This window comes from Molossus molossus, unplaced genomic scaffold (genome assembly GCF_014108415.1).
Source record: "Molossus molossus isolate mMolMol1 unplaced genomic scaffold, mMolMol1.p scaffold_m16_p_15, whole genome shotgun sequence".
In the NCBI taxonomy this organism is placed as follows: Eukaryota; Metazoa; Chordata; class Mammalia; order Chiroptera; family Molossidae; genus Molossus; species Molossus molossus.
Genome location: NW_023425350.1, coordinates 43,132,176 through 43,152,515, shown reverse-complemented (window position 1 = coordinate 43,152,515; position 20,340 = coordinate 43,132,176).

Genomic DNA, 20,340 nt, shown 5'->3' with positions numbered 1-20,340 from the left:
CAATGAAGGGAAGGACCTCAGATCATACCGCTTGAAAAATAAAGTGGAACCCAAGCCTGAAACCACACAGCTGTGGCTGAGCCGGAACTGGAACCCAAGCTCCAGCTCCTGTGCGAAGGAATGGAAGCTGCAAATCTCTCCCGTGTGCCCCAGGACGTGAGAAGCAGGAATGGCAGAAAGGTGTGCGTTACAGAAGGGTTTAAGAATGACATCGAAAGCTAGTTTGGGTGCCAGTCCTAGTGGGGAGCATGTAAGCATGTCCCCTATTTCAAAGGTTTCTAAGCAGCATCATGCTGACAGAACATTTAGGTCTCTACCAGGGAGAATCCCTCCTTTTAATTCACCCCTCTGATGGCAGGAATAAACTTAGGGATCAAGACTTGCTGGGAGACAGCTTTTAAAGTTAAAAGGGCATAAGAAAAGAACTACTCATCCAACCAAATTCATTTCAAATGACTTAAATAGATCTCACAATCTACTCCATTCTCTAGACAGGATTTAAGAGAAACTCCCACTTAATTTGAATTTCGAGGCTGCATCACATCCTGTTAGAGAATCCATATGGCCAGTAGCATGGCCAGAATCTTGTTACTGGGGATGTTTAATTTTGAGTTCCAAGGTGGTGAGGTAGCAGTGAGCCAAGGGGAGGGCTGATTGAGAGGGTGCACAACTCTCAGTTGTGAGGATTATTCCACTTAATATTCTATTTAGACTGCACAGTCTTTTCCTGTGCAAGATGAAATCTTACTCATTTTTCCTTTTGATCAGAAGCTCTGTTTAGAGATGGACAAATTTGGCCTCACTCTTCTTAGATCTGCTGTGTTCAGCTCTTCTGCTGCCATTTCTTTTCTGGCCAGCCACACTTTGATTCACGTGGACTTTTCTGAATGAACACGGGTTGACTTTTGATGTCTTGGGGCCAGACAAGGCTGCAGTTGCTGGATGTAGCAGCTGCTTAGAGCCTGCACGGGCAAAGTCATCCTTGAAATAGGAGCAGGACTCAGGAAGCGGCACAGAGCACCAGAAAATCAAACATTCCCGCCGAGGATGGTCCGAGAGGAAGTCATTTGCTGATTTCCCCCCCTGGTGCTAGCTCCCTGAATTTCCTGAGACAGAGATGCAAACAGGCAGGTCGGCCGCCGTCGTCGCTGTCTCCTCTCCTACGCCCCCCCCCCCCCCCAACTGATGTGTCCTCTCTTCTCAGACACCTTGAAAGCCTGCGGAGAGGCACGTGGAAATTATCTGCCTTTCTGCTCCAAGGTTGGCAGAGTTGCTCACGCCCTCTTTCAGAGTGCCCCATTCACCTGTTGCTTGCTTCACACAAAGGGGAAAGACACAAATGCAAATACTCCTCTTCAGAAGCTCACCCGCAGCTCAGAACGCAGGAACGCCAGAGATTTGCCTTTAAAGAGGACCCCTTTGTATGGATTTGCCTGTAGCCACTTTGCCTTATTTGTGGAGTTCTTTTTATTTTTCAGCCTCTTTGAGAGTAGACTTCCTTTTCCCTTTGACAGGCTGTGCTGGGGGTGGACTCCTGGGGTTTTGGTCTAGACTGGTAAATGGGGCTGGTGTCTGAGCTAGCAGCATGGGGTTGTAATGGTGGCTCTGTCTTTGCCATGCTCACCCACCTAGTGTCCCCTCTCTCTGTATTTGACACCATTCAAGGCCCATTACTCTCTCCAAAAATGGAAGGTTACACCCTGCTTCCTGCCTACCAACTAACCAGCAGTACACAACTGTCGAAACAGTAAGAGCTACCCGAATGCCCTGGACCCTACGTAGGCTTGGGGATATTGACATCGAGTCTTCTTTTTTTTTAATTTTGATTTTTTTCTTTATTGATTTTAGAGAGAGAGGAAGGGAGAGGGAGAGAGAGATATAAACATCAATGAGAGAGAACATGGATTGGCTGCCTCCTGCATGCCCCACACTGGGGATTGGGCCCACAACCTGGGCATGTGCCCTGACCAGGAATCGAGCAGATGACCTCTTGGTGCATGGATTGATGTTCAACCACTGAGCCACACCAGCCAGGCTTGACATCTAGTCTTTATGGCTGTGGGGAAGTGAGGTTGTGGTCCATCTTAAGGGTGAGCTTCCTTTTGCTTTTGGTTAGTAAACCCATTTTCTTTATAAGTTTATGTCATAGAATCAAAAAAGCTGCAGTGATTTTTTTTTTTTTAATTCTTACCCAAGGACATTTTTTTTTCCCATTTATCTTCAGATAGAGTGGGAGGGAGGGAGGGAGAGAGAGAGAGAAACATCGTTGTGAGAGGGACACATCGACTGGTTGCCTCCCGCACGTCCGCAACCAGGGTCTGGGACGAACCGCAACTGAGGTACATGCCCTTGATTGGAATCAAACCCAAGACTCATTGGTCTGCAGGCTGACGCTCTAACTGCTGAACCAAACCGGCCAGGGCAGTTGCAGTAATTTTTTTTTTTTTAATCTAATGCTGTCATTATGTTTTTAAAATGCTCACATTTTTGAAATGGTTGCATCTGTAGTTCACAGGGTACATTTTATCTCTTTGGTGCACCCTAAGGTTGGAGGTCCCTCTCTGCCCCTCACCCTGCGGGAAGGTAGCTCTGGAGACAGCATTTCCCACAGAGCCTCATGCATCCCCCCAGCAGTGCAAAGCACCCACACATCTGCTGCCTGGAGATCAAGGGCCACGACTTGTCTGAAACGTGATCTCTCACTGAACACCTAACCCTTTCCATCCTTAGCTGGCCAACTGCCTCGGGATTGGTAAAGAACAAAATATACCTTAAAGTAGAAATAATAACATCAGCTAATTTTTATTGAGAATTTACTATGTTCTAGGCACAGTGATAAGAGTTTTTCATGCTTGTTCTTCTTTCTTCTTTGTAAACATATTGTGGGGTGGGTACTATGATTATTCCCATTCCACTGAAGCTTAGAGAGACTAAGTGACATGTCCAAGGTTATACAACTGGTACTATATTATGTTATGACTCCAGAACCCTACCTCTTAACCTCCACATATTGACCTCCAGGGTCGATCTCATTCAAGAATTTTGTCATCAGTGCCAGGGTGAGGGGAGCATATAAAACAATGCCAACAGTGCTCATTGAGCAGATGAGGAAGCATACGCAGACTGGCTTGGCTCTGAGGATTCTGGTCTTCACTGTCGAGAGAGGCTGCTGTCAGTATTCCTCATGGTTGCTCACACTTCTGTCCATCCTCAGCGCTGGGGGTTGATTTCGTGAGGCATGTCTGAGTTCGTGCGCGCATCTTCTCCATCTGCAGTAAAGTTCCTACATCTATTCAATCAACGAATATTTATTAGGTCCATGCTAAATGCAACCTACTGAGCTAAGTGCTGGGGAAGGAATGTAAAGAGGTAGAAGGCACAGTCATTGCCCGTCAGAAATTGCCACCAGTGGAGAATTAAATTAATTAGAATCCCACTAAATAACTAGTTTCAGTTAAGCCGGTGTGGTGAAAACAGTGGGCCTTTGAAAATGCTAATATATAATTCACTTTGCCAATGTAGACAGCAGTCCCAGGCAAGGGGCTTTGGAGCTCCCAAATGAATAGGAACACTATCTTTGTATCTTATCAATAGAACGCATACTTAAAAATGGTTTTTCAAATGTTGGGGATGAGGATACATTGATGTTTCCTCATGCATTTGGCCCAGTTTGTCCTGTAAAACAGAACAGCAGAGCTGGCCCGTGTGGTTCAGTTGGTTGAGCATTGTGCCATGCACTGAAAGATCGCCCGTTCAATTTCTGGTCACGATCCGTGTTTTTCTTTCACGTGGATGTTTCTTTCTCTCTCTCTAAAATCAATAAAAACTATTATTATTATTATATTTGTTTTAAAAAAGGACTTTCCCTGGCCAGGTAGCACAGTTGGTTAGAACACCAAGGTTGCGGGTTCAATCCCTGGTCAGGGCACATACAAGCATCAACTAGTGAATACATAAATAAGTGGAAAACAAATCAATGTTTCAATCTCTCTCTCTCTCTCTCTCAAATCAATAAAAACAAACAAACAAACAAAAAAACAGCAGATGATTTAGAAGAAGAGTAGTAATAGAAACAGTTCTTGTCCTGTGATCAAAGTTAAGTGACCTATATAAAGGATAAGTCCATGTATTTCAACCCTCCAAACTGATCTGTAATTGCTTACCTGCTGCTAATTCATTCTAAATGGAACATGACAATGAAATCTTTACTTTTCCTGTGTGCAGTCCTGTGATCTCTCTCAGAACATCAGCATCAGCCAAGTTTGTCTTGCCTGCATCCAGTGTGCAAAAAGGTAAGGTTCTAGGCACTGTGAGCAACTGTGAAGAAGTGTGAGACTCAACCCCTGTCCTCAAAGGGATTCTAGTTGGGCCTAATGGGGTGGGATAAGATGATAAGCATCAAAGCAACTTCTTCACAATGAGAGGATGCAATATGATTAATTCAGAAGGGAGAGAAACACACTGTAGAATGCAAAGAAATAAATTTCTCTGGGGCCCAGACAATGGACTTAAGTTGGTCATCCGAGGCAGGCTAAGATTTAGATGATACAGAGAAAGGATGAGGGCAAACCAGTTCCAGGCAGTGCTGTGGTGCTTGGAGGGCAATGGCTAGTCCGATGTGGTAGGGAAAGAAGGGTTGTTTATAAAAATCATGAAAGGTTAAGGCTGAAAACTGATTTGGAATCGTATTATGGAGGCCCTTCAATGATAGGCTAAGGATCTTGTGTCATAGTCAAATCGTGTTTCAAAATCATGTTGGTAGAGAAGTTTTAGGAAGAGCATAGCAGGACCTGGGATGGATTGAAGGGGAATTCAAAGGAAACCAAGAGACTAGTAGGAGGCAGCCCCTTGCAAGTGCTGGCAAATTCCTACGGAAAGGGCTGTACTGTGAATATTTGGGTCAGACTATGTGGTCACCTTGACCACATTCAAGCAGACAATGATCCAGTTGTTCAATGGTATATCTAAATTCCCCATTTGCCCGGGTCCACATCCATCCCAGTCTATGGAAGCCAACAAAAGGTCTTCCTCAGAAGTTGGCTGTTGTTAGAAGCCCACACAATGAAGAGCCTAAACATAAAGACCTCAAGGCCCAAACAGGTCAGGTAGTTCCTAGAGACTATTTTTATAATACCAAGGGAAAACATCCTGTCTCATCAAGCAGTTAACACTTTAACATCAAGTCTCAAGCACAATGATCAACTTAACTGGGAAAAGAATACACAGCTACGAGAGTTTTGTCGGTCGGTGGGCTCCGAGGATTTCTTTGGGAGAGGGGAGGGAGATGTAAGAATTGTTTGGATTCTCCTGATTGTTTGTAAAAGTTATATTATGTTGCTTTCTTCTTTGTTGTATGCTTGTTGATCCATTCCAGGTCCTGTCATATTTTTTATTGTCATTTGGCCACAGCATTTCATGAGTGTCATAACTATTGCATGGATTGAAAGTAAGCAAGCGTGTTTGCACTGAATCAGAGAAATGTTCTGTGCACAAAGTAAGGCTGAGCAGGCCGGGGCTCCCTCTCTTGGAGCTTATATTTAAAAAATAAAGACCTCTGTCTTTTTGTATTGCAGTCATACCACCCAGTCACCTCCTGTGCCTTCCTTCCCCCGCTCCCCATCCGCTTTCTCCTCGAAGCGATCCTGATCTAGGACTGTCCAGTGTCCTAAGTCAGAACACTGACGGCACATCAAGAATTACTTTTGACTCTGGATTTTGAACTCTCCATTACACCCTTGAGTTTCTCCCAGAGTCTCCTGCACATTCCCGTGACCTGTCCACAGCTACAGCCTCAGCACTGGCGCCGCCCATTAGTAGGATTGTCTAGGGTATAAACACATGTTGAGGATCAGTCATAAATGGCTGGGAACTACCCAAGGGTTTCCACACAAGTGGAGATGCTTCCTGAGGTGTGAGGACACTGATAATATGGGCCATATTTTTCTTTCCACCAAAATAAAGTGTAGCTGAAGAAGTTAAGTACAGTAGTGCCCCCTTAACTGCGGGGGATACGTTTCAAGACCCCGGTGGATATCTGAAACTGTGAATAGCACCAACCCCTAGACATACTGTTTTCTCTTATACATATATATCTATGATAAAGTTTAATGCATAAATTAGGCACAGTAAGAGATTAACAATAACTAAAAATAGAACAATTAAAACAATACACTGTAATAAAAGTTACGTGAATGTGGTCTCTCAAAATTTTGCTGTAATGGACTCACCTTTTCACTGAAAGGAAGCACTTACAGGTAACTGGAACACAAGCACTGCGACAGCCGATCGGACAACCCGGATGGCTACTGTGTGGCTAACGGGTGGGGAGCCCACACCACGTAGAGAGGCTGCCCAAAGGGATGAATCATGTCCCCAACAGGACAACGAGAGATTTCATCACGCTACTCACAACAGCTCACCACTCAGAACTGAAACCCAAGCATCTTGTTCCCTGCAGACCTTGGTAAGGGACAGGGAGGAAAGTCAGGCGTCTGTGAGGTCCAGCCTCGGGCGCAGGAGACAAAACTCCCTTCTCCATCTGGGCACCCATCACTGTTAGCCGCGGGCTCAGTCCACACCACTGTCAGGAAATACGAGTGTCCATATAAGTGTTTAATGTGATAGTTCACCTTTTCTGATTTCCCTGTGAGTCAGAATTAAGGTGTATGCTCAGGAAGTGTATACATGCGCACAGTTACACTTCTAATGCCTGCTGTACACACCTTTTTACAACAAAAGCATATTTATGTCGTGTGTGTGCCACCAGCACACATGTCGCCACAGGAAAACATGCCTCGTCTCTCATGACTGATGATTTTAAGGACATGACTGGGTTTTGATCTTCAGAATTCATCACTCCCTGGTTTCCAGAGTCTTATCTTCAGAAACTATGCTCACTCTGGGCTCCCACCTTTCTTCTCCAGAAGTTAAAGGTCAAGGCTACAAAGCTGGCTGGAGAAGTCAGCTCATCCTCTGCTGGTCTAAGGAGTCACTGTGTCTACAGAACAGATGTGGGATGGGCAGGAGTGGAGTAAACCTATCCCCTCTCCTACTGCAAATCACATTTAATTCTGACCCAAGGGGCCTTTGTGTTGCAAATGGAGAGGTAATTAAGCCTCTAGACTCTGAGCCTGTGGGGTAAGAGGGCTTAGTTTTTCATATATGCACCTAGTCTATATTTGAAGCGCAGAGGGTGGGGGTCACAGAGGCCGAGCAAACCTTGAAGATAATGGAAACAAGATGACAGGTGTTGGGCGTGTCACCGTTCGGTGGCATGGATAAATAGAACACACATTTAAAAATTAATTCCAGTTTTTAAAAGCTCACAGGATTCTACCAGCATTCTCCGTGGTGTGGCAGAGGACCAGGGACACTGGCGTGTGCAGGGTGGGCAGGAGTGCTCCTTCTGCTGTCACAATTATTATTAGACAATTATTATTGGGATGGAAAAGTTTCACCTGCAGAGACCTGGAGTGAGACCTCAAAGGACAGGAGCTCTCTGCTGGTAACGACACTTGGTTGTTAACCAACACAGCCCAGGACGGAGCCCAGTGACCTAGAGGGAGATGGCTGAGGTAACCAATCCCCAGGAGCAGCCCCCCAAGGAGCACGGGTCCCATTTCAGCCACTGTGAGCGAGGGCGTGCTGCTGTTTGGTGTTGACTTGGACCGTCCCTCCTGGGCGTGGCTGCAGAGGCGTCTGGAAAATCTGAAGCAAGTGAGAGGACTTGAGAGATTTCCATTTTGGAATGTTGACACCTTCCCATATTCAAGGGGCATGGCGTGTGTGTGTGTGTGTGTGTGGCTTGTACGGAGAGGGCTGACTTAGGACTGGTGACGTGGACCGTGCTCCTGTATGTGCTGTGTGCTCCACTTCCACCACCCTATTTTGGAAGCAGACTGAGAGAACTCTTTAGTATGGGCACCCTTAGGTTGTTTTTTTTTTTTTGATCGGCCAAGCTTACAGTTTTCAAAGTGCTATGACAGGATGGTTGCAAAAATAAAAAGCTAGTGAAAGCTTAGTCACAATATTTCTATAGCTGGCAATCAAAAGATCATATTGCATGCAACTGGCAAAACTATCATAGAGAAATTATGCATTTTCCAGAATACCTTATTCCCTTCTGTGTATTAAACATTACTTTAATATTCTGGTGACAATGTTTTATAATTAATCTAAATGTACGGGAATGAACACACCAGAGATTACGTCTCAGTGCAAAGAGGTGAAAAGCCTGGGCTTTTTTTCAGTGGTAGACTGGATTACACACTCACCTCTTTCAACTAAGAACAGCCACGGATATCACTGCAGCCTAACATCCCACCCCGTCCTCCCGTGAGTGCGAACAGTCTGTACACTTCGGGGAGTATAACCCTTTCACTCATAAGGGTGTTAATGTTAACACAGAAGAAAAGCGTTTTTAAAATTACATTAGTTCATAGACTTATATTGAACTCATGAGGGGAATCTAGCCCCAGAGAGATAAAAACTAAAGAGCTGAGCCATAAACCAGTGTGATAACATCCTTATTATAAGATGCAAATTGAGGGACCCAATTCACTAAAACACATGTTACTGGTATTTAATTTTGCTTGTGGGAATATATCAGAAGTTGGCCTATGCCTTTTGCACAATGTACTTAAAATGAGGGCGAGTAACTTTAGTTATAAAAAAAAAGTGATAGAGAAGCACAGGGCAAGCCAGGATTGAGAGATAATTGCGAGGACCTAATTCAAGTGTACACAGCTTTCTCCCTGGGCGGGGGCTCCGAGGCCCAGCCTTGGCTCGGGAAGGCAAGTGGGGCTGTGCTCCTGGTGGGAGGTTGGGGTCCCACAACGGGGCAGGGGAAGGGGGCCTGCTGGGTGGGCCCTGACCTGCGGGAAGGGAGTGCTGGGTGGGGCCAGGAGAGGCGCGCCCACGCACAGTGGTCATCGCAGGAACTTCACTTGAGCTAGTATGGCTGAGAGCCTGCGGTTTGGACAAGAGAAGATGTACTTCCCCACGAGAATAAGGTCAGTTCCTCTTTCCCCGGGTGGCACAAACAGCCTGCTGGGTGTACTTGCACTTCCTGCCACCACTGTCACCCCCGAGTGGGTGGATTATGCTTCCCTCTCAGGGCGCCATCGCCAGGTTGCACCTCTCCAGGTAGTCCCTCCTGTGGGGCTCAACCGATGAGATAACTGCTCCTCCGCTCTCCCCTCCCCTCCAAAGCCTTCCTCACGCAGGGGCTCTGGGGGAAGGGATCTCCCCGCTTTAGACTCAAAGTGCCGTCAGTGGGCCACAGAGCGTGGGCATCACTCGGAAACCCATCAGAAAGGCACCGTGTGCAGCCCCTCCGCGGAGCCACTGATGCACCATCTGCATGCGAGTGACGTGTATCAACTTTCGAGAAGTATGGCCAGTACGGCCAACCCCACCCTCGGACCTGTTGCATGAACTCCTCCTTTGGCATTTACCACTTAGGGGTTTGTAGGGTTTGGATAATTGAGAAAGAGTCCTCCAAACAACTGTCTTTTTTTTTTTTTTGAGAGGAGGGGAGATTCAAACCTCTGTGAGGAGAGGGGGAAATATCATAGGGATGCACTGGAGCTTGTCAGGGCCAAGCACACACCGTGAAATGCTCCCTTAGGTGACATCGGAGTCACCTGGATGTTGGCTGGGGAGCGAAGGGCCGTCCGATTGTGAGGCACGGAGTCTGGCTGAAGCCCTGGAAGAAGCTATGGACACAGGGTGGCCTGGCGTGTCCCCTCTCCACAAATAGGCTGCCAGCTGCCTCCTGGAGAGTGGACATTAGGGAGACAGGGAGGAGAGGCAAGGGGTGCGGGACAGGGACCCCCAGGCCACCTTAGAATGAAACTTGGGGACTTCGAGGCAGGCTGGGTAAGGCTTCAGTGATTTCAGGGGCTTCTTGGACTAGCTCTGCTCCCACCAACTTGCCTAAAACTTCTTTAATAAGATGAAAATCCTTTCATAACACAATTAGAGAAAATGCTTACACTGCAAAGGCTGGGTTGAGGCAACACTTAAGTGTGAGCGAGTGTGTGAGAGAATAACAGGCCACTCCGTCCCCGAGTCTCGACAGGTGAAAGGGACGAACCCGTCTTGGTTTTGCTGGGCTGACAGACTCAGCTAACACCGGGGAGAGGGCTGGGTGCAGAGCGTGGGTTTCGAAGACTCCCCTCGTCCGCGAGTGAGGCCGGTCTACTTCGCAGGAAGCAAGCTGAGTGGAAGTGGCTACGGCCCTGCCGAGCACCTGCAAAGCCCCCCCCCCCCAACTTTGCACTATTCAATGAAGTTTCTGTATGTTTGTGTTTTGTTTTTAAACCCAGGTGATCTCGTATACAGGAGCTTGTCTCCTAGAGCTTTGTTAACTGGAGCATCACAATCAGGTTCTTGTCTCTCCCCCTCTCCCTGTCTCACATTTTGTGGCTTTCCCTAGAGTGAGCACGTGCCCACACCTCTCTGGAGAGATGCCCAGAGCTAAGTGGCCCTTTGGAAGGGCCAGGACCTTCGGTGGGATACCTGCCTGTCCCAGGATGATTTCACTCATGTGTCCTCACCAGGACAGCCCATCGGCATCCAGGTCTCAGAAGTGAGCAACTTACTTCTTTTTTTGTTTGTTTTAAAAGCAAAGAGGATGTTTTATGAGGCTCTCAATGTTAAAACGACAGCATCGGATTGATCTAAATGTTCTCACATGGGCAGGGGATGGAGGAGGGAGTGGGGATGGGACTGTGGATTAGTGACTGCAGGTGTGCAGACGAGCGTGCTCCTGAGCGTCCCGCAGTTCAGATCTAGACTGGAGCCTGGAGGAGCCCGGCGCTTCCTCTGCTGCTTCCCTGTGCGTGTGCACCGCGAGACGTGCCCAGCAGGCGGATGGCACTGCTGCCAGGAGGCAGCCCTGGTTTTCGGAGGAGGCATTAGAAGAAATTCTTGGAGGGCTTTAATGCCCAGCGTTTTCTGATGACTGTGCCTCCGCACATCCGTGTGACACTGGCCCACAGGGAGCCTGCCAGCTCTCATTTGATGTTCACAGCCGCACAGGGTGATACAAGCAGGACAGCACTATTACCTCCATTTCACTGGCAAACTGAGGCTCAGAGCAGTTTGGGGCGCCCCTGAGCTGACAGAGCTGGCGAGGAGTCGAATCAGGTCCCAGGTAGACGTTTCGGTACCGTGTGAGGATGGTACAAGATGGGCTCTGTGGACTGTTTCTCTGACCAGTTCAAGTCCTCTGATTTGCTTCTTCCTCCCTCCAAGACCATACATTGGCTCAGTGGCCTCTCTTGGGGTCTCCTGGTAGCCTGTCACCAGTGCTGGGTAAGCCACCACCTGATCCAGCAATTGGACTCCTAGGTGTATATCCAAAAAGATGGAAAGCAGGGACTCGAACGGCATCTGTAAGCCACGTTCACAACAGCATTTATTCACAGTGGCCGAAAAGTGGACATAAATGTCCATCAGCAGATGAACTATGAACAAAATGTGGCAGATACATGCAACGAAATACTGTTCAGCCACAGAAAGAAATGAAAGTCTGCCTGGCCAGTGTGGCTCAGGGGTTGAGCGTCGACCCATGCACCAAGAGGTCGCTGTTTGATTCCTGGTCAGGGCACGTGCCCAGGTTGTGGGCCAAATACCCAGTGCGGGGCATGCAGGAGGCAGCCAATCCATGTTCTCTATCATTGATGTTTCTATCTCTCGCTCCCTCTCCCTTCTCTCTCTAAAATCAATAAAGAAAAAAAGAAACAAAATTCTGACACAGGCTGCAACATGGATGAACCTTGAAAATATTATGCTTAGTGAACTAAGCCCGTCCCAGAAGGACACATGTTGTCTGATTTCACTTCTATGAGGTACCTAGAACAGGCAAGCTCATGGAGACAGGAAGCAGAAGAGAGGACACGGGGGGCTGGGCGGTGGGAACAGGAGAGTGTTGTTGAATGGGCACAGGGTTTATGTTGGGGCGATGAGCAAGCTCTGCAGATGCATGGTGGTGATGGGTACATAGCGTCGTGAATGTACTTAATGCCACCGAATTGCACACTTACAGCTGGCTAAAGTAGTAAATATTATGTGATATATAATTTACCACAATAAAAATAGCTGTTTTAAAAAAATCAAAACCCACACAGAAAGCAACAACAAGGACAAACAACCACAAAAAGAGCAAAACAAAAGAGGAGGTAAGGACAGCAGAGAAGGCCGGGGCAAGGACAGACCCTGGCCTGGAAATGGAAGAGGGAGGGGAAGGGAAGGGGCGGGGAAGACCTTGCCCAGGCCCCCCCACCCACCCCCGCAGCCTGTTGGGGGGCAGGGAGTACTCTCTGGGACCTGAGACACCTTCAGGGAAACTGTCCCAGCCGGTTTCAGCCAGAGAAAGGCAGATTTTTTTATTTTTATTTATTTTTATTACAGGATGGTATTCCTGGCGCCTGGGGACGGGGTCAGCCCTCTGGGGCTGAAGAAGTGTCCATTTCCAGCTTATTTATGAGTTTTACCCCGAGAGTGGGATAAACGGCTATGGCGCTGACCTGATATTTATGTCCATTTTAAAGACAGTGGTTGATATGAGTGCTTTGTAGATGAACTGAGCCCTCGGCGCCATTTACTTTAGTGGAAGGCTTCTGTTGGGAAGGACACCGAGAGCATTCATCAGCCCCTGTGCCTGCTGACCCCTCTTCTTACGGCCTCACTTCTGACTGACTTCTGAGCACTTAGGGAGCTCAAGAAGTGGGCCCTTCTTTCAGGGGGCATTCCAAAGACGGGGGACATGTGCCTCGCGGGGGCTGGGTCCTTCACTGATAGTTTGGGAAATCTTTTATCGTTCTCAAAGTTCCGTTGTCCATACTGCCCACTAGAAAAAGGGGGACCTGGTTTCACACTCGTACTGGGGGGATCAGGGAGTGGAGCCTGGCTTGTTAGCTGGGGTAGTCATCCTTGTTTGTTTAGAATTCCCTCCCCTCTCTTTTTACCCTTAAGCGACAAGAGGGTATAAGCTCAGTCTGTCCCTGTTAACTCCCACCTGTCAAGCCGGGAGGTTCCAGCCTGCAGACAGAGAGAGACCAGAGGGAGTGAGCTGAGGCACAGGGCGGGCAAGAGTTGCGTCTGGTTGCCACTGGGCTTTAGGAACTGAAAGGTCAAGAACTGGCCTCAAAAGCAAAGGAACTTGAGACTTGAAGTGACAATTCTGAGACCAGGGCAAAGGGCCCCAAGCCTTCAGGCCCGTGACTGGCTCTCAGGTAGCCATCAGCATGTATTTGCTGGTGATGGAGGCAGATGATTGGAATTCATTTCTTCAACAAATGGTTTTGTTTTTTACTGAGTCCTCAGTCCTGGTCAAACTTATTTTTATCTTATTTAAAAAAAAAAAAAAGTCAACTGGGCCCTGACCAGTTGCTCAGTGATTAGAGCGTGGGCCCATGGACCAAAGAGTTTCAGGTTCAATTCCAGTCAAGAGCATGTCCCTCAGTTGCCTTTTGGTCCTGGCTGTGGTTGGGGTTGCGTAGGAGGCAACCAATTGATGTGTCTCTCTCTCTCTTTCTCTTCCTCCCTCCCTCTTTCCCACTGTATCTGAAAATCAATGGAAAAATATCCTTAGGGGAGGATTTAAAAAAAAATAGTAATAATCATAATATAAATAAATAAATGAAAAGTCAGTTGGTACAGTCTGGGTTTAACTGCCAGGAACTCTGAGCAGGAGGAGCGACCAAGTTATACAAGCTATCTGGTAAATCTGGGAGTTCCCCAAAAGGATTCCAAAGAAAGCTTCTGAGTATATGTCTGGAAGGAGGGCAAGGAAGTAATTATATTATTGCTCATGACATAAAATACCTTTAAAACTATTTTCAACTACGCCTAAGTTTTTTTTAAATTAATTAATTAATTAATTTATTGATTTTTGTTACAGATGTTTCTCCTTTTTCCCCCCACTGATACCCTCCCCCCGTGCCCTGTCCTCAGCTTTGTTGTCCATGTCCATTGGTCAACTACGCCTACGTTTTTACTTTCTTATTTTGTCCCCACACTACCTAGGTATTGCCATTAGCCTCATTTCTCCAATGAGTATGCTGAGGCACAGAGCAATCCAGTGGTTTGTTGGGGGACATAGAACTGGTTAGGAGAACAGGCAGGGATTAGAATCCATCTGGCAGACTTTCCTTGTTTTTTTTAATCTAGTCCTTTCTGGACATGCCTACTTCTGGGTTTAGACTCATGCTGGATGCTAGGTGAGAAGGTGTTGGATGCAGTGGGTAAATGTGGGGGTGAGGGTGGCTTTTGAAGGTGCTGATGTGCTCACACTGGAACTGGTCCTAACCCTGCTGTGGCGAGGTGATGGGAATGCCGCTGACCCTTTCTTGGGAGGGAGGAGTGCGTGTTGGGTTCATGACACTGATGTCTGATTCCCAGTGACTCCGTTCAGGCCGTGAGACCAGGTATATCTCTGTACAACCTGCAGCCTCTGGGCCACTTCTGAGCCTGGCCAGCTCCGATGCCTGACCCTTAAGAAGGCAGTTCAACCCTTCCCCCTCCAAGTTCAAATGCCTTCTTTAAAAGTTACTGTTCTGATCTGGATAGCAAAGCCATTTCCTTTAGAAAGCCCTTGTTTTAATATTCTCAAATTATCTGGGAGGAGCTGTTCATCTCCCTTCCTCAGATGGATTAGCTTGTCAGATTTTGTACGTTTCACTTTATTCCAGAAGCAGGGAGTCTGACCTTGCGAAGTCAGGTAAGATGAGACTGGAGTCCCAGGATGTTGGCAGGGAGGACGGCAGCCACAGGCAATGTCCTGGAGGCCCAGCCGAGGCACTGAAGGCAGTGGGCCCAGGCCTCCCCGGGATCCAGGGATGTGTGCTGGGGGAGGGGCGCTGAGGCTGTCTACACCCGGCTGCATTCAAAACCAAGACACCCAGGCTCCAGCTCCTGCTCTCAGCTTATTTTCTTCTCTGGGCCTTAGTGTCCTCATCTGTAAAACGAGTAGATGAATTCCAAGGTCACTTCTGACTCTCAGACCCTATATGGCTCTCCCTGGAGGGGAGAACCTGGGAGGGAAACCTGGGAGCACGACGCTCAGGGGTGACCAGGTTGGAAGTCAGCAGGAATGGTGGTAGGAGGAGTCAGTGAATCAATGAGCAGCTTCTGGTGTGAGGAGGAGGCTCCAGACAGGGAAGGACAGGGGCTCCTCAAAATGCCAGTGGGGCTACAGCAGGAGTTCAGCCTAAGACTTAGGCCCTAAGTGATGGGCAAGTAGGTGCTAGTAGCAAACAAGCCAGTTCAGGGTCTCCACTTGGTCAGGAATGGAATGCTTTCTTTCATGCTTTTTTTTTTTAAGGAAATAAATCCAATCAGGTCTTTTATCTTGTTTAGAAATCATAAATTTAACATGTATTGGGGTTAGTAGACCAGCTCAGAGGCTGTGTGGGGGCACGGGGTCATTAGACTGGGAGTATTTATGAGGCAGGGTTTAAAGAACACCATTCAACAACTCTTGGCCCACGGCTGTTTTGGCTGCAGCTTTGGGTGATTTTCTGGAGTTCTGTGTTGTTGAAATATAGTTTAGAACACAAAGAATTAAGTGGCTTTTGAAAACATTTCCCTCCCACCCCAACTCCATACTTAAATTTCCAGCACTTCTGAGTCATGGCTGTGGCTCAGCCTGCGCACCCCAGTGGCGCTCACACTACGTCCTTCTGCGCGTGCGACGCGGGACGAGGTCTTTTAAGGGAAACATAGTAAACAATTCATTGTCTGAATTGTAATAAGTTTGGGGAACTGTCCTCAGATAAGAAGTCACATCAACACACATCTACACGGTGAGCTCCATGTGTCTTTTTGCCACAGGACTTGGTCTTGGTTTCTGGAATGTTTTCATAATCAATAGGCCAAACTTCGTCCCAGTCAAACTATGGTGGACATAGCCCAGCATGAACACTGTATAAAAAGGAGACTCTGGAATATATACAAAGTGCTTTAGACAACAAATGAATGCCGACACCTGTGGCACTTCGGCGAAGGAAAAGGGCATACTCTGGAGCACCTGTTATATGCAGTTCATTTATTCCTCTGAGCTACGGAGTATTGTTGCCATTTTCCAGATTAAGAAACTGAGGCTGAAACAAGTTACATGAGTTGATAAAGATCATCCAGTTATCAAGAGGTAACGTCAGGGCTTTCTGACTCCAAACTCCATGCTGTTGTTCACTCATTCATTCAACAAGTATTAATTGAGCATTTCCTATCAAACCTGCTACCTTCATGGGCATGTACTCCAAGGGAGACAGATCTAAACATCACGAGACAAAGCACAATGTAATGCGTGTTGTAATTAAGTGCTACTTTAAGATCTACATGAATCAGAGAAGGGAGAGCGATGTGGGTTGGCAAGACTTGGGATATCTTGGGAGGATCTAAAGCTGGGTCTCAGAGCACAGGAAAGATTTGCAGGGACAGAAAACAGAGAGGAGAGGCAGAGCAAGATATGTCCGGGGGGACAGTGGGGTGCAGAGGGGAACCGAAATAGATGGTTTAACTTGGCAATGACATGGCCTTTTTGCTCGAATGTATCTACCTGAAACAACCTTTTAACCCCCCAAATATTGGACAGCGTGAAAATAATCTGCATTGCCTGACTCCCATCGGACTTAATAGTGATAGTCTCTAAGTCCAGAAAGATGGGAGGGGTGAGAATATAAGATAATTACTCTTTGATGGTAATTTCCATGTGCTTCCTAAAATGATGCCCAGCCTGAATTACCTTTCTACAGGTACATGTACACAGATGAGGCTTAATAAACCTGAAGTAGTAATGGGAGAAGCCATAAGAGTAATGATTTTAAAAGCCCCGTGTTCCCAAGAGGCACATGTTACAGCTGCACATACTCCTTTCTGTGTGTGATCAAAACCTCTTTTAATTCCTTTAAAAATGAGACATTTGTAAGAAGATGCTTCATTAGTTGAAGAAGTAGTTGCCTAGCTGTTGGCTTGGTTTTTTAAAACAAAAGTGATGTGTCTGCCTGGCTGGAGTGGCTCAGTGGTTAAGCGTCGACCCATGCACCAAGAGGTGGCTGGTTCGATTCCTGGTCAGGCACATGCCCTGGATGGGGCCTTGATCTCCAGGAGGGGGAGTGCAGGAGGCAGCTGACTGATATTTCTCTCTCATAAAAGTTTCTATCTCTCTCCCTCTAAAAAAATAAAAAAATACATACATACATACATACATACATACATAAATGACGTTTCTGTGGAACCAACTTGAGTAGGGTATTCATTCGGTTTATCCAAATTTGTCGGTAAACTTATTAGATTCTTGGGGAGGCCATTGTGATTCTGACTTACTGAGCCCATGCCCACTTCCCTCTCTCTTTTTTATTTTTGAATCCTCACCTGAGGATACTTTTCCATTTATCTTCAGACAGAGTGTGAGGGGGAAGGAGAGAGAGAGAGGAAACATTGATGCAAGAGAGGCACATCAACTGGTTGCCTCCTGGGCTGGGGATCAAACTGCAACCGAGGTACATGCCCTTGACCAGACTTGAACTCGTGACTCTTTGGTCTGTGGTCTGACACTCCAACCGCTGAACCAAACTGGCCAGAGTCACTTCCCTTTCTTTATTTACTTATTTTTAAAAATTAATTAACTTATTTTTGTTACAGATGTTTCTCCTTTTCCCCCCACTGATTCCCCCCTCCCTCTTCCTCCCTGCCCTGTCCCCAGCTTTGTTGACCATGTCCATTATTCATGCATACATGCATGTAAGTTCTGTGGTTTATCTCTCCCCCTCCTCTTCTGGGGATTGTCAATCTGTACCCCACTTCCACGTCTCTGGGACTACCCTGTTCCTCAGACTGTTATATTCATTATATTCCACAAATAAGTGAGATCATGTGATATTTGTATTTCTCTGCTTGGCTTATTTCCCTTAGGATAATACTCTCCAGGTCCCTCCATGTCATCTTGAAGGACAAGAGATCTTTCTTTCTTACAGCTGCATAGTACTCCATTGTGTATATGTACCACAGCTTTTTGATCCATTCGTCTACTGATGGACATTTAGGCTGTTTCCAGATCTTAGCTATTGTAAATAGTGCTGCTATGAACATGGGGGTACATATATTCTTTCTGATTGGTGCTTCAGGCTTCTTAGGGTATATTCCTAGAAGTGGGATCAATGGGTCAAATGGCAGTTCAATTTTTAATTTTTTGAGGTAACACCATATTGTTTTCCATAGTGGCTGCACCAGTCTGCATTCCCATCAGCAGTGTACTAGAGTCCCCTTTTCTCCACACTCTCGCCAACACTTGTTGTTTCATGATTTGTTGATGGCGGCCATTTTGACAGGTGTGAGGTGATACCTCATTGTTGTTTTAATTTGCACCTCTCTGATGGTTAGTGATGTTGAGCATTTCTTCATATGTCTCTTAGCCATTTGTATGTCCTGTTTAGAGAGGTCTATTCAGCTCCTCTGCCCATTTTTTAATTGGGTTCTTTGTCTTCCTTATGTTGAGCTGTATGAGCACTCTATATATGTTGAAAATTAACCCCTTATCTGATATATCATTGCCAATTATGCTCTCCCCTACAGTGGGTTATCTTTCTATTTTGAAGATTGTATCTTTTGCTGTGCAGAAGCTTTTGAGTTTTGATGTAGTCCCATGTGTTCATTTTTTCCTTTGTTTCTGTTGCCTTAGGTGATGTATCAGTGAAAATTCTGCTGTGTATGATGTCTGAAATTTTGTTGCCTACATTTTCTTCTAGAATTTTTATGGATTCATGAGTTACATTTAAGTCTTTTATCCATTTTGAGTTTATTCTTGTGTGTGGTGTGTAAGTTGAGGGTCTAGTTTCATTTTTTTTTGCATGTAGCTGTCCAATTTTTTCAACACCATTTATTAAAGAGGCTGTCTTTACTCCACTGTATGCTCTTGCCACCTTTGTCAAATATTAATTGAGCATATTGTCTTGGGTCCATTTCTGGGTTCTCTATTCTGTTCCATTGATCTATCTGCCTGTTCTTGTGTCAGTACCAGGCTGTTTTGATTACAGCAGCTTTGTAGTATAACCTGAAATCTGGTAATGTGATCCCTACAGCTTTGTTCTTCTTTTTCAAGATTGCTGTGACTATTTGAGGTCTTTTTTTGGTTCCATATGAACTTTTGAAGTATTTGTTCTAGTTCTGTGAAGTATGTCGTTGGTATTTTGATTGGGAATGCATTGAATCTATAGATTGCTTTGGGTAGTATGGACATTTTAATGATGTTAATTCTTCCAATCCATGAATAAGGTATGTGCTTCCACTTTTTTATATCTTCCTCTATTTCTTTTTTCAATGACCTGTAGTTTTCTGTGAATAGGTCTTTTATTTCTTTGGTTAAGTTTATTCCTAGGTATCTTAATTTTTTTGCTGTGATGGTAAATGGGATTGTTTTTTAGTTTCTTTTTCTGTGAGTTCATCATTGGTGTATAAGAATGCCATCAATTTCTTGATGTTAATTTTGTATCCTGCCACTTTGCCAAATTCATTTATTAAGTCTAGTAAATTTTTGATGGAGTCTTTGACGTTTTCTATGTATAGTATCATGTCATCTGTGAATAACGACAGTTTCACTTCCTCCTTTCCAATTTTGATGCCTTTTATTTTTTCTTCCTGTCTGATTGCTGTGGCTAAGACTTCCAGTACTCTGTTAAATAAGAGTGGTGAAAGTGGGCATCCTTGTCTTGTTCCTGTTCTTAAGGGAAATGCTTTCAGTTTTTGCCCATTGAGTATGATGTTGGCTGTAGGTCTTTCATATATGGCCTTTGTTCATTTCCCTCTCTTTTGCCTTCTTCTTCTTCTTTTTTTTTTATCCTCACCCAAGGACATTTTTCCATTTTTTGTTCAGACAGAGCTGGAGGGAGAGAGAGGAAGAGAGGGAGAAAGAGAAACATCGATGTGAAAGGGACACATCAAGTGGCTGCCACCCACTTGACCCAACCAGGGTGGAGGACAAACTGCAACCGAGGTACGCGCCCTTAGTGGGAACCAAACCCGGGTCTCTCTGGACCACAGGCCGACGCTCTAACTGCTGAACCAAACCGGCCAGGGCTCTTTTGCCTTCTTTACCAGCTCGTGTACCCTGAGGGGGCGAACAGGAGGAGAGTACAGGATGGTTTGGGGCTCCGACGTTGGGCAGGAGAGGCTGGAGGATGTAGTGGAGCCCCAGAAATACACGCTGGCCCGCGGGGAAGTGGCCTCTTAGCCATGGCACTGAAGCTCCCCAAAGGAAGGCTGCGGCCGCCATCCTCTCCTTTGCCCCTGGCAGTGACTGTGGGGAGCATTTCCCTTAGGATTTGGGAGGGCTGT